We start from the raw sequence: 12,979 nt of genomic DNA, 5'->3' as shown, positions 1-12,979 counted from the left end.
GTTCCCCTTCCTACTTGTATTGAGCCATTTGCACTGAGCAATCTGGCCCCATCTTCCCCATCCGTGGGGGGAGGGGGGTTACATACATCAAAGATGTCAAATAAAGGTATTAGCCCACCCCCTTACTAGGTGGGGGTCCATTGTGGAAAGGAAACTGTGGCTCAGTTAGAGCGGTGTCCGCTGATTGTGTTAGTGAGCATTAGTCCAGGTCTATGTGATGTGAGGGTGTCAAAGAAGGATGCAGACACAAGGGTGGCACTTTGGTTGGTAAAAACATTTGTTTATCAAAAAGAAACCCTCACTATCCCTATCTTCTAAGAGGGGTTTTTTCCTGCCTCAAACTAATACTACAGAATCTGCCAGAATGTCTGTTGAAACTAAACTCCACCGTCCTGTGTCACAACCTACTTCTATCCCTTACCCTACAATTAAAGTATAAGCCAACAGAAAGTTCCTTCTCCAGGAGAATGATTCCCTACTCCCGGTACTTGGCTGGTATTCCCAGAAATGTCCTTTGGCAAAAAGATGCCAGGGGAAATGACTCCCTTCCCTTGCTTGTGGTTCCAACATACCTTTGCACCAGTCAACTTTCAGAACCAGGAGAATGACTCCCTTCTCATGATACTGGTTCACACGCTCGAATATAGTACACAGCAAAGCCAGGAGAATGACTTTCCCCTGGCGTCTCTTGATCAATGGGCTTGTTGCTGTCACTGTGATGACAACGTTCTCCTTGGATGCTCGGTTCACTTGTGTTAGGATCCCAGACCCTTCTCTGGTGGTCAGTGGGATTATTGCCGCCACTGTGATGAGGAAGTTCTCCTCCGATGCTTGATGAGCTCGTGTTGGGGCCCAGACCCATCTTTGGTGGTCAGTGGGCTTGTTGCCACTACTGCAACAAGGAAGAGCTCTTCTGATGCTTGATGCACTTGTGTTGGGGTCCCAGACCCTTCTCAGGTGGTCAGTGCACGTATTGCCGCTACTGTGATGAGGAAGTTCTCCTTAGATGCTCAGGCCATCCTTCCCAATAGTTTGATTGTTACTACTGGGCAGGCGGAAAGCTGCTCTAGCCTACCTCACTTCCACCCTCATTTCCTCTCCGGGTCTCTCGTACCTCCTGTTGCCCGGTTTGGGACTTCGGTACACCACTCGGGCTTCCTGGGGCTGGGTTACGCCTCTCCAGATCTTCAGGCTTCACTCCTCTGCTTCTGCAGCCCCGTGTCGGCTGCGCACTTTACTGGACTGCTCAGCTTTCTCTTCCTGCTTTGTGTTCGGGCCCGCTCCAGTTCGACCCACAAAGAACTCTCTCAGCGATTCGCCAGCGTCCTCCGCTTTTCGGCCTGGTCAGCTGACAGGATTTAAAACTCAAGCTCTGGATGGTTTCCACACCTGCTGCCTCTCCCGGCTGGGCTTGACAAAATCTTCAGTACTTCTCTTCTTATACATTGTTGCCAGTTCCACCCTGGCGGATTATCAAAGTCCTTTGTTGTTCTTGATAGGTTGATCTTCATGCAACTTCTGGACCACCTTGTACCTGTACTGATGTACACGCAGCAGGTGCAATAGACATTGATAACGGACAAGCCAGAGTTAACTCCCTGAAACCAGAGACTGCATCTTCCCAAGACTGCACCGACTTTCCAAGGCCAAATCAGGCATTCGATAAGAGGCTGGTGTCGGCCACATGGACACAGAGGAGCTTTTAAGTTTTAACTGGGTAGGCGGCAGGTTCTTGTATTGCATTGACACTGATTATGTCTCTTGCTGCACTTCCCAATTCATTGTGTGTACTTTATTTCTCCAGACAATTGCATCACGCATCCTTTTTTAGATTCCATAATGTATTCACAATACAGTTTAAGAGAGGACCCCCCCTACCCCCACCTCCTTCGCCAGCATGCCAGACGCTGTGCTTTGCTCCACCTGCAGCTGAATCATGAATACAATGGGCCTGATTCACAAAAGCCACTTTCAATGAGAAACCCTATTTGATAGACACTTTGTAAATCAGGCCCAATATGCACACCATCCCCTTACATAGTTTATACTCCATTGCTTTACGACTTCATGTCCCACAATGCAGTAGAGACTCTTCCCACTGGAATGTATTCAGGGAAAATAAAACATACACATGATGTTGCTATTTAAAGTACTCCAGATCTGAGGGTTGTCCCATATACTACTCTGAGCATGTATGGAATGTTATTTACTTTCTTAGGTTCAATGTTTATTTTTGGGAATTGCAATACAAAAAAAGACATCAAGGACACAAATATAAAAACTCCAGTGACAGCAAAACACAAGCAGGCTATTCTGTAGGGGCTTGTGGCCATCATAATTACATTGCACGAACACAATACATCAGTATGTAAAAATCCCCTTTTTCAGACTCCCCAATCAATATAGCCTTAAAGGCTGAGGGAGGGGTCGTTATCGCAGGATAATGACGGGCCACAGGTTGGGGAAGGGTCGTTATCCCAAGTGAAAATGACACCTGCCGAGGTCTACTAGGCTATTAGTACATAGTGGTAATAGTAGTACATGTTTTGGAAATGTGGCTGAACTGGAAAAGGTTTAACATGAGAATGTCTTAGGTGAAACGTAAAAGAAAAAAAGTATTTCTACGTGTTTAGCTTTCTTAATGGTGTGTGAACTTGAATGCTGCAGTAAATATGCATAATATATTAATAAAAATATCGTTCCCTGAAATTGCATTGTTGCTTCACTGTCTGCTTTGGAAAGTGAAAATGTTCAGAATGCAGTCAATATCAGTAGTTATTGACTGCTGTCTGAACATTCTGATTGGCTGAGAGGAGGTCAATAATGTGCTATTAAAGAAGAGTATGATAAACGTAACATTAATTTGGATAATAAATTGCACCTACCTGTACTCGGCATATCTTGTGCTTGCTCTCTCTCTATTTTGCATGCTGCATGCTCTTTCTCGCTCGTTGTCTTTGTGTCTCTCTCTCCCTCCCTCTCCCTCTCTACATCTCTCGTTCTCTCTTTCTCCCTGTATGACTCAATATCTCTGTATCTCTGGAACTGTTTGTGGGTGAGAGTCCCATGGTCAGGTGCTTGTTTGCCAGAGCCTTCCCAGCCGTTGCTGACAGCATTGAGACCAGAGAAACACCACAGATTTCATGAAGTGGGATGAAGAGAGTGCTGTGTTTTTCTTTTATGGCTAAAAGTAGAAAGGGGGCTGCAGCTACAGAGGAATGAATGCATTGAGACCATGTAGATGGGTGCAGTGCATGGCGTAAATCCCAGGAATATGACATAACATTCCTGAGGTGTGGACAGGCATGGTTTTTGGAGACATTGGGCCTCATTAGAATTTTAGTGGTAGCCTTGCCGATAAAACCGGCAGGCTGCCGCCAAACATCCGAAGGTTTCCGGGTCATTACGGCCCTGCCGGATCCAGTAATTGCCCATTTGCGGGCGCCGGAAAAAAGATGCTCCCATTCCCATTCGGCCCCATAGGGCTGAATGGGGAGGTCGGATCCGACATGCTGTGCTCGGGGGTGCCCTTCTGCCTGCCAGGTCCGACCTGGCGGGCAGTAAGGCACCCGCGATCACAACTCGTAGTTTGCCGGTCCAGGAACTACAGTACCGGCAAGCTTACCAGTACCGTAGTTCCCGGAGCAGCAAACTTATAATGATGCCCATAGATTGCCATCACGTTTGTCCTGCAGGAATCACCATCACACTGAGGATGCATTGTTCGGGTGCAGTGCTTTGAAGGGCACGTGTGCAGGCTTTGATGGGGTTGCTGGGGTTCTGAGAGACATTGAAAGGGACCAGAGGACCAGGCTGCAGGGTTTACAACTGTGTTTGTTATTTTCCATTTGTTGCTACCTATTCTTGTTCGTGCACATCGCTAGCCCAGTCCCACACAGATCATCCTTTGGGAAATATAATGTAGGATAAGATATATAAGCGTAAAGCCTAAAAATAATAAAGATATAAATACTGAAGTGACATTAATATGCCATACAATCAGGATATCAGGAGAATTCAGGTACTTTCTCATAGTTTCCCAGAGGTCAACAGGGTAATTAATTTTCATTGCCTGATGTATAAGAGAGACCTCAAAAGCTATCCTTGTAAAATCAACCCACACCCCCCAAGTACGAACTGATAGCAATTTGGCAGCTTTCCAATAGGGCAATAATTTCCACTTCAATGGGTTGTAGTGACCGTCAATGGTAAAATAAGGAGCATGCTAATTATTATTATTAGTGATTTAAATCTTGCTTACTGCTGGGCTCCTGCAGCTTCTAACTGCTGGACCGGGATTGAGCCCATGTTGCAAGGATTTGGAGCTCATTACGAGTTTGCAGGTAAAGCGCTGGCAATACAGGTCCTCGTGCATGTGTACACCCTCTGCCGGAAACGATAAAACCGGCAAGCCGGCGGCGTCAGCAGCCATCCACCAGTATTACCAGCAGATATGTTCCGGCAATACCGATACCGGCCCCCGGACTACTGGGATTACCGTAGTCTGAAATAGCGTTCCTGGTGGAATGGGGAGTTCGCCAGCGGCCATCTTTAAAACACAATCCACCCTGAATCTACCATTTCCTGCTGCCACCCACCAGGCAGAAAGTTGCCATCGCAATGTCTGATGCAGAGAATATCTGTGTACCAGATCTCAGGCTGAGAAGCTAAAATTCACAGATGCAGAGCTTACTGCATTGGCAGATGCAGTCGTGCAACATTCTGACACTCTTTTTGGCACCCAGCAGAAGAAACCTGCCAGCAAAGAGGAACAGCAATCTGGCAAGAGGTCATGGAAAGGGTGATAGCTGTGGAGACCGTCCCCCGTAACATTCTGAGACTCTTTTTGGCACCCTGCAGAACCTGCCAGCAAAGAGGAACAGCAATCTGGCAAGAGGTCATGGAAAGGGTGATAGCTGTGGAGACCGTCCCCCGCAACATTCTGAGACTCTTTTTGGCACCCTGCAGAAGAAACCTGCCAGCAAAGAGGAACAGCAATCTGGCAAGAGGTCATGGAAAGGGTGATAGCTGTGGAGACCGTCCCCCGCACCATTAGCGATTGCCGCAAGTGGTGGGATGATATTAAGTTGTGGGTATGCAGCTCATTGCTCACCACAGGAGGGAGAGTGCCGCCACAGGAGGAAGGACGGTGGCACCCCTCCACCTCACGCCCTGGTAGTAGAGTTGCAGTACCATACTCCAAATGGCGGGCATTGAGGGTGTCATGAAAGCAGAGACAGGAGCAGGACCCAAGGCGATGGCGGTAAGCACAACAGGCCCCCATGTACAACTAAATGTTGTGTCCAGGTATATGCATCCCCCAGCAGAGAAGGACCAAATGGGCAAGGAAAGTGGTCCAGCATATGTCAGTCACAGAAAATGGTCAGATCACACACACATGCCAGGGTATGTGGGTAGATGTAGCTATACACAAGCACTGCCGCCGAATAGTGCAGCCCGACACAGGGCCCCACGAGAAGCACCCATGTGTGCCATGGGTGTCCATGTCATAAATTGATGGCCCACCGCACACACACCCAAGCAATCCTCATGAAATGAGCAGGAAACACAGAATGTTGCAAGATTGTAATGCAAGCCTGCAGACATGACTCAGAGATGACTAACAGCAGGCCTATCTATTACCAACAGGAATACAGTCCACGTACAGTGACGAGACTGGACCATCTACATCTGGGACAGCAGCTGCATCCAGACCTGCTTAGGCCACACACCTTGCCAGCAGGCCCAGGCAACAGGGCAGGGCTACCGGCCCATCTCAACCACCATCAGCACCATCAGCCCCACCGCCATCAGCACCATTACCACCTCCGCCAACACCACCAACACCACCGCCAACCATCACTGCAAGTGGCTCACCAGTGGTACCTGCGGCTGCCGCCACCCGCAGGCCAGTGGTCAGTGGCCCCACCACTGGCCAGCGGGGAGTGACCGCAGATGTCAAAGCCACCTCTGCTGGGCCTGACCAAGCCTCTGTCAGGGGGGTATTGCCCAAATTGACCAAGTACAATTGACCAAATTACCTAATTGGTTAATTTTTAATGGTCCTAATTGACCTTTTCCACAATTGACCTTTTATTTTTTTTACATATATATTGGGTTGGTTTTATATTATAAATAATACAAGGAGGTTGGGTGGGGTTTTGCAGGGGTTTTGGATTGGGTGGGGGGTTGCGGGGTGTCTCCCCCACATATATGTACTAATTGACCTTTAGAATTTGGTCAATTGTGCAGATGGTCAATTGTCATTCGGTCAATTCGTATACAACCGTCAGGGGATACCATGCTCTGTCCCTCCTGTGCCCACATTACCATCACAAGCATTGCAGCTACCAGGCCATCGTGGCAGGAGCCAGGTGCCCACCACCAATGAGGAGGAGAAAGAAGACGGCAGGTCCTATCCATCGGCCTGCTACAGACCTGGGTCATTACACAGCCCTTCAGCTCTGCCTGTAACACGTTTGAGGGCCATGGATGCACGCCTGAGTGCCATTGAACAGTGCCAGTTCGAAATGGCTGTACTTGCAGGTCAGCAGCTTGAGGAAATGAGTTTTATGCGCTTGTGCATGCAGGGCTACACCTGCAGGATGGCATGGTCCCTTGGCCATGCCACTGCCGCCCTGATCACTCTTGCACAGAGAGTGTGGGAGAGCACTGATTCCACCTTGCTCACTGTTGAAGCGATTAATCATTCGCTTCAGCTCACCCTGCAGCACGTGCAGGGTCGGGGGTCAGACCCCTCTGCCTCGCTCACCTTCACAGAGGGCTTCCAGCATGGAACATGTGATGGAGCCGTCCACGGGCCCAATGCAAATCCTCTGTAACCCTCCATGTGCGCTGGCAGCATGCTGTTTCGCAGGACCATTGCGTTGTGGGTTGATCCTGGGAACTGGGCACAGCAGAGCGTGATGGTGAGGTTGGCATCATAGGTGACCTGAACATTCAGTGAATGGAATTGCTTACAGTTCCAGTAGACCTCCTCTAACCAGCTCAACATGCGTGCAGTACAATGCTGCCACCTCATTAGGCATGCCGGCAATGGCATAGAAGGAGGCATTTAGCTGTACCTGTGTGGTGGAACGGCAATGTGCTGTACCACACGGCGCAGGAGTGCCTCCAGCATCTGCCCCAACACTCCGGAGAAGGCAGGCTGTAAAATGCCATGCAGCTAGCTCACAGAGTGCTAGAATGTGCCTGTGGACAAAAAGTGAAGGACTGGCACCAACTTCCCCTGGGGTGGTATTGCCGTCCTGATGCCGATCCTGCTCCCTATGTCCGCCTGGATGTGGGTGTGAAGTTCTGCGATTGTCTCCCTGTTGAGGCAGAACAGGGTGAGTATTTTTGTGTCTGTCTCTGAGGGTCTATGGTGTGGCTCTTTCACAGGGTATGGCTGCACGCCTTGTAAATGCAGCCATAAACGTGGTTAGTTCGACAATCTGCTTTTCTAATTGGTTGAAGTTACTAGCTAGCTTTTGTATGGTTAGTAAGATCAGATCAAGGGAACATTTGTTGAGAATCTGATCCCATTTAGCTACAAAGTCCTTATTTTCGTTACATGGGGTGGGCTTAAGCGGAATACGTAGGCCCCTAGGAATACGTTGGGCTCGATAATATTTCCCCAATGTTACAGCATGCAATTTACGGTTGATCTCTTTCCTTATCACATATTCCAGCTGTTTGATCTTGTGCTGAGGATCTCGTGCTTTATTTGTTAGTCCTGTTTCTTTAATCAACTTAAGTATGGCATTGGCTTCATCAGCTGAAAAGCCAAGTGTGGTTGCTCTTTTGTCAGTAACGGGTTCAATATCTTCAAACGATAGTTGAGTGCCTCCACTCAAAAAGGTTGTGCAGACACATTTTTAGCGCAAACTATATAGGTGAGTGGGCACCGCTTATATTGGTATAATCTGCAGTTATACTCGTTCACAGTCTGTTGTCAAAAATCATAGGCTGGGGTGTATACCCGTAAATATATGCCTCCGTACAGGGCATTACAAAATAGGCAGCATTGTGGACCAAGGCCAAGAAGCCTACAGTGCGGGTTGCACACCCTTAATCTAGCTCCGAGTCTAGAAAAACATTCAATATAGGTATTGCTACCTTTTTCTGTTAGTGGTTAGTCTGTTGCGAATAACATTGCTGACGCTAATGCATCATGAAAAAAACAGCTGTGTTTTATTTTATTAAAGACTCCAATTGGCAGCCTTTGCCAAAAACACTTAAAATGCCAATGCATTTCGGACAGCTCGTCCATCATCAGGGCAAATAGCTATTCATCCCATGAATGCAATTGATCAAAGAGTCACCAGGACCATATATATGTACAGGAAATCAAAATGTCCGAACCGCATTTTAGTCAGAGTCATCAAACCCAAAAGTTGACAATTCATGTAAAGCACCCAGTGCCATGCTTGCGCATAACATATTTGCAACCACCATGACCAATAAAACACCATTAGGTAGAATTCAGGGGACCATTGTACACAGATGTCCCAATTTTTATACTGCACGTCATTTTCAAAAAAATAAGTTCCATCACATAATTTGGAATCAACATTGCGAAAGTATTAATACATCTTAATATATAAAGAATTAAAAAATAAGGGAAGAAAAAAAGGAAAAAAGAGCCGCTTGGATCTTAAGAGGTGTTACTTAATCGTCTATCCTTTCTCCCTACAAAACAGTATACACAGCACAACGCTACAGCTATGTCAGCCAGGATAGGTAAACTCTCTAAACTCTGCTAAACTTCCTGTTTTAAAAGCACGCTTTGTTTTTCCAGCACAGCTCACCGCACCTCTGCACTCGTAACGAGGCCCATTGTTAAAGAATTTGAAATTCCTGTTTGAAAAGCATGCCATGTCTCTCCGGCACAGCTTCCAAAGAAAGGTCCTCCTAATACACAACATGTCTTGGTTGTTTGCACTTCTTCAAAGGTATTTAACTGCTTTAATAAAGGGGATTTCTGCTCTATCGCACCTAACGAAACGATATGTTATGTTATGTCAAAAGTTTTTATAAAGCAAGAGAAGATTGTTACATTTTCAGCAGATCCACCCAGGCTGCCCACTCTTACCTCCTTTCCATCCCTTGATTCAAACTTGAAAAAGCAGGGGGTAGCAGCTTCCCGGTCGTGGCACTGAAAAACACTGGAACGCCCTACCGCTCTCGCTAAGATCAGAATCACCCGTCTGGTCCTTCCGCAAAGGCCTCAAAACATGTCTTTTCATGCAAGAACTCTATCTCTGTGAAGCTGCCGCATTCCTCCAAGCCTGTAAAACCTTCATGCATTATGTAATATTATTGTCTGTGTCTTGTTTTTACTGTTGCCAGCGCCCAGTTGCCCTCGGGTTTGGTGCGCTCTACAAATGTCAAGATAAATAAATAAATTGCCCCCAAAGGGATATCCAGGCACTAGTTGCATCCCACAAAGAGTGAGCGGGATGATCTGTTAACTCAACATGGGAAAGCTGTCCTAAAAAGATGCACTTTTAGACACTTTTGAAAAGCAAGATGGCCGTCTGTGTGATGGATATTTGCTGGAAGCGTATTCCAGAGACTCTGTGCAGAGGAAAACGGGTGAGGTCAGAATCCGTTCATTGGGTTATCTAAGATTTCAAGTGGGTTGATAGTGGGCAAGTTGTTTTTCGAAAGGATTTTGGACACGTCTGATGGAGCATAATTGTGCAAATCAAAAATTGTTTCGCCTTGCTAATTTGAGGTGAAAAAGAGAGTTGTTCATCAAAGCTCATTCTGAGGTTGAGAAGCAATGAAACTGGAGTTGGCCGGGCACCCATGCTTGCAGGCCAGGGAAGGTTGTCCCAAGAAGGTTCAGACTGACCCCACATCACCCCTCAGTTTTTAACAGGTTGCACTTTAAGCAATTCTAATTCATCCAGGTAGTGGCCAAGGATGTTTATGTTTCAGCTTGTTCTAATTTCACATGTTCGTTGGCGTTTTTCGTTCCACTTCACTAATTTGCTTTATATAAGGTTAATTTCCTTGAAACACTTTTCAAAGTGCGGGGCTCTCTTGCCTCATTTATTTTTTTGATCTTGGTCCTGTTTCTCAGCAGGTCTATACTTTCTGGTTTTGCTACCATCCCCCCAACCTCCACCCACCTCCAGACTACATGCGCCTTGCTCATGGTAGGCTCTGCTTCCCCTTTAAGACGTTAGCCTCCCACTATAGTAGTGCTGGCAGCACACCGAGCACACAGATAAGGAGCAAGCAGAATTATCTAGATATCTGCTGGCATCTCCTTGGATTTTAACATTTGTATTTAATTTGTTTTGGTTCCTTGAATTCTTCCATGAAGTCACCCCTTTCGTCTTTATGTAACATCTTGTATTTTTCCTTTACTTTTCTTTAGTTTGTTTATTTCCATACCTTCTTTCCTTTTATAAAGAAGGGGTGGAAAATCCCTGGGTAAGCAGAGAGGACAGGTCAGGGGAAATCTCACGCCCAAAAATGGAAGAGTCCAAAGAATTTGACAAAGACCTGTTTTATTGAACAAAACCCATATAAAACAGGGACATCTGTGGACATCACGACAATTTCCAAGCTCTTGAATATTTCCAGGCTTGACAATGCCTTAAAAGCAAGAATTACAGCACAATTGATGTTTCATCCTGGCAAACCTATGAGGTGAGGAATTGGTAAAGGGGATCAACTAGATATATTTTCCAGAGGGGTAAGTACGTTCATTGGCTGCACTCCATCAGGTGGATCTACCTGATACCACCCACTAAACTGATACAGGTGTAAACATGTCATCATAATACAATCCTATTGGACATTGCAACATTTATAGGACAGCGTTATTGGTGGGTTGGGATTGGTCAGTGGTGCCTTTCTCAGCCTTGGCAATTTGAAAGGCTACCAGCACATGAGCAACAACAGGGGCTGGTGAGAAGGGCACCAAGGTGCTACTTTTCCCAATAAGGTTACCATTTCTGATTCTCTAGGCCACAAGTCAGGACTTTTGGCTCTTAACTTTGCATTATCTTGTATCTTTTGTCCCAAGAACTAGATGGGAACAAAGGCCTCAGCCTGTCAGTCCCTGTATCTGATGAATAGTCATTATTCTCCGACTGCAAGTCACGTGTGTGAAGACCACATTTTGAATTATTCTGCTCAGCATTTACTAGGATTTTAGCTCTTATCAGGGCAGGTGTCTTTACCCTTCCTAACTTCTAGAGACTTGTTCATGCTACTTGCTTCTCAATGTTAAGCCTTAGTTAATTGGACTCAAATGTGTCTAATTCCTGGGAACTGTTATTGTCTGTTCTCTTGGGTGCCGATCCAACCCTTCCCTGTGCACAATGACCCTGGCACAGGCGGTTCTATTATTGTCTGGGCTGCTCAGGTCTGAAATTCCTGCTAAGTCAGTGAGCCAGGTCCCCCTGCAGCTTTGAGGCCTCTTGATGTCTCCCATTCACCTGAACGTGGCTACACCATTCATTTTGCTTAATATGGACACTCAATCTTCCTGCGTTTCTGCATTAAGCAATCTTTATGTGTATTCTTATGCATCTTGCTTTTCTGCGTACATAGAGTACATGTCTTCTAACCTAATGGATGCAAGCATATTCTTCATAGTCACGTGAAGTTTGACCTATTTTTCATATAGCCTCATGGTGGGTGTGTATCTGCATCATGTCTAACGCATCTAGGTGTCTCAGTTCCAGTGGTGATGTCATCTGTGTCTTTTATTACAACATGTTCATGTCTTCCATATTTTGCAAATGTATCTCTTCTTCAATTGATCCAGGATAAGGTCGGTAGGGTTACCATAGCGAGTACCGTCTCTCGTATCTGCAATATGGTGGCTGAGATGAGGCGGGTGATATAAGCGATGCCTAAAGCACATTCATTTCCTCTCAACACTTTTCTCTTCTAGTTTGATTTCCTTGTAGAACTACCCAGATCTTGTGTTGCCTGGCTTTTGTTTTCCTTATCCTGTTTAGGGAAGATATGAACCTGGTGGTCCCGACTGCCCACCTTCTGCCTTCTTGTAGGTTCTGCCTCCTTCCGAGAGTGTGCCCCCTTCTGCCTTGACAGACTGTCACTGCATGCATGGCATGGCAGTTCATAACAGTCAGCACAGACACTGGGTTTGATAAAAGATCTACATAGAATGTTAGAAATAGCCCTAGAAAGGAATGTATCTGTTGCATGCAGACTCTAGCAGAAGAAGGAATGATGCCGGTCACCAGGTTTCCCTTAAGAGAAAACAGAACTCATCATAGAACCAGGTTAAAGAGCCAGAGAGGCGGCCGGACAGAAAACGCTCTCCCACAAAGGGAGCAATGCTGGATTCTTACCTTAAATACTGTGGACGTTGGTCTCCGAATGAATGCATCAAACGGTACACTTCCCCCAGCCTTGTGGGCTAACACAGCTGTGTTCAACCAGCATTCACTCCTTCTGTCCACCCATCCCAACCTACTGATTGCCTACAATGAAGCAGGCTAGGCGTTCTGCACTAATCCACAGGACTGGGGCTAAGAACTAACTGCTGCTCTGCAGGGGTGCAGGGATAGGTAATGGCTAAAGCACTTACTCAGCCCCAAACTACTACTAAACCAGCAATGAGCCCAATCGTCAGGGTGAGCAAGGCACAACACACTAGTATGTGAAATAAGGGAAATAAAACCAGGGTAGACAGGTCTTGGTGAAAAAATAGCTATACATGCAAAAGTAGGGACGCCTGCTAAGGTGTAGCAGTAAGACATTACAGTGTAATCAATGGAACAGAGTTAAAACAAGTATTAAATCAAATAACATGTGACATCACATTGTTATTTTACTGTTACTGCTTAGTAGGCCTCCCTACTTTTGCATTTCTAGCTATTTTCTCACCAAGACCTGTCTGCCCTGGTTCTATTTCCCCTATTTCAATGTCTATCCTTACCCGGATTAGATAGAACCAGACACTTACAAGTTACTGTCGTTAAGT

This window comes from Ambystoma mexicanum, chromosome 10 (assembly GCF_040938575.1).
Source record: "Ambystoma mexicanum isolate Mex_15411 chromosome 10, UKY_AmexF1_1, whole genome shotgun sequence".
NCBI lineage: Eukaryota > Metazoa > Chordata > Amphibia > Caudata > Ambystomatidae > Ambystoma > Ambystoma mexicanum.
The sequence above is the reverse complement of the archived record's forward strand: the minus strand, read 5'-3'. Positions refer to the sequence as shown.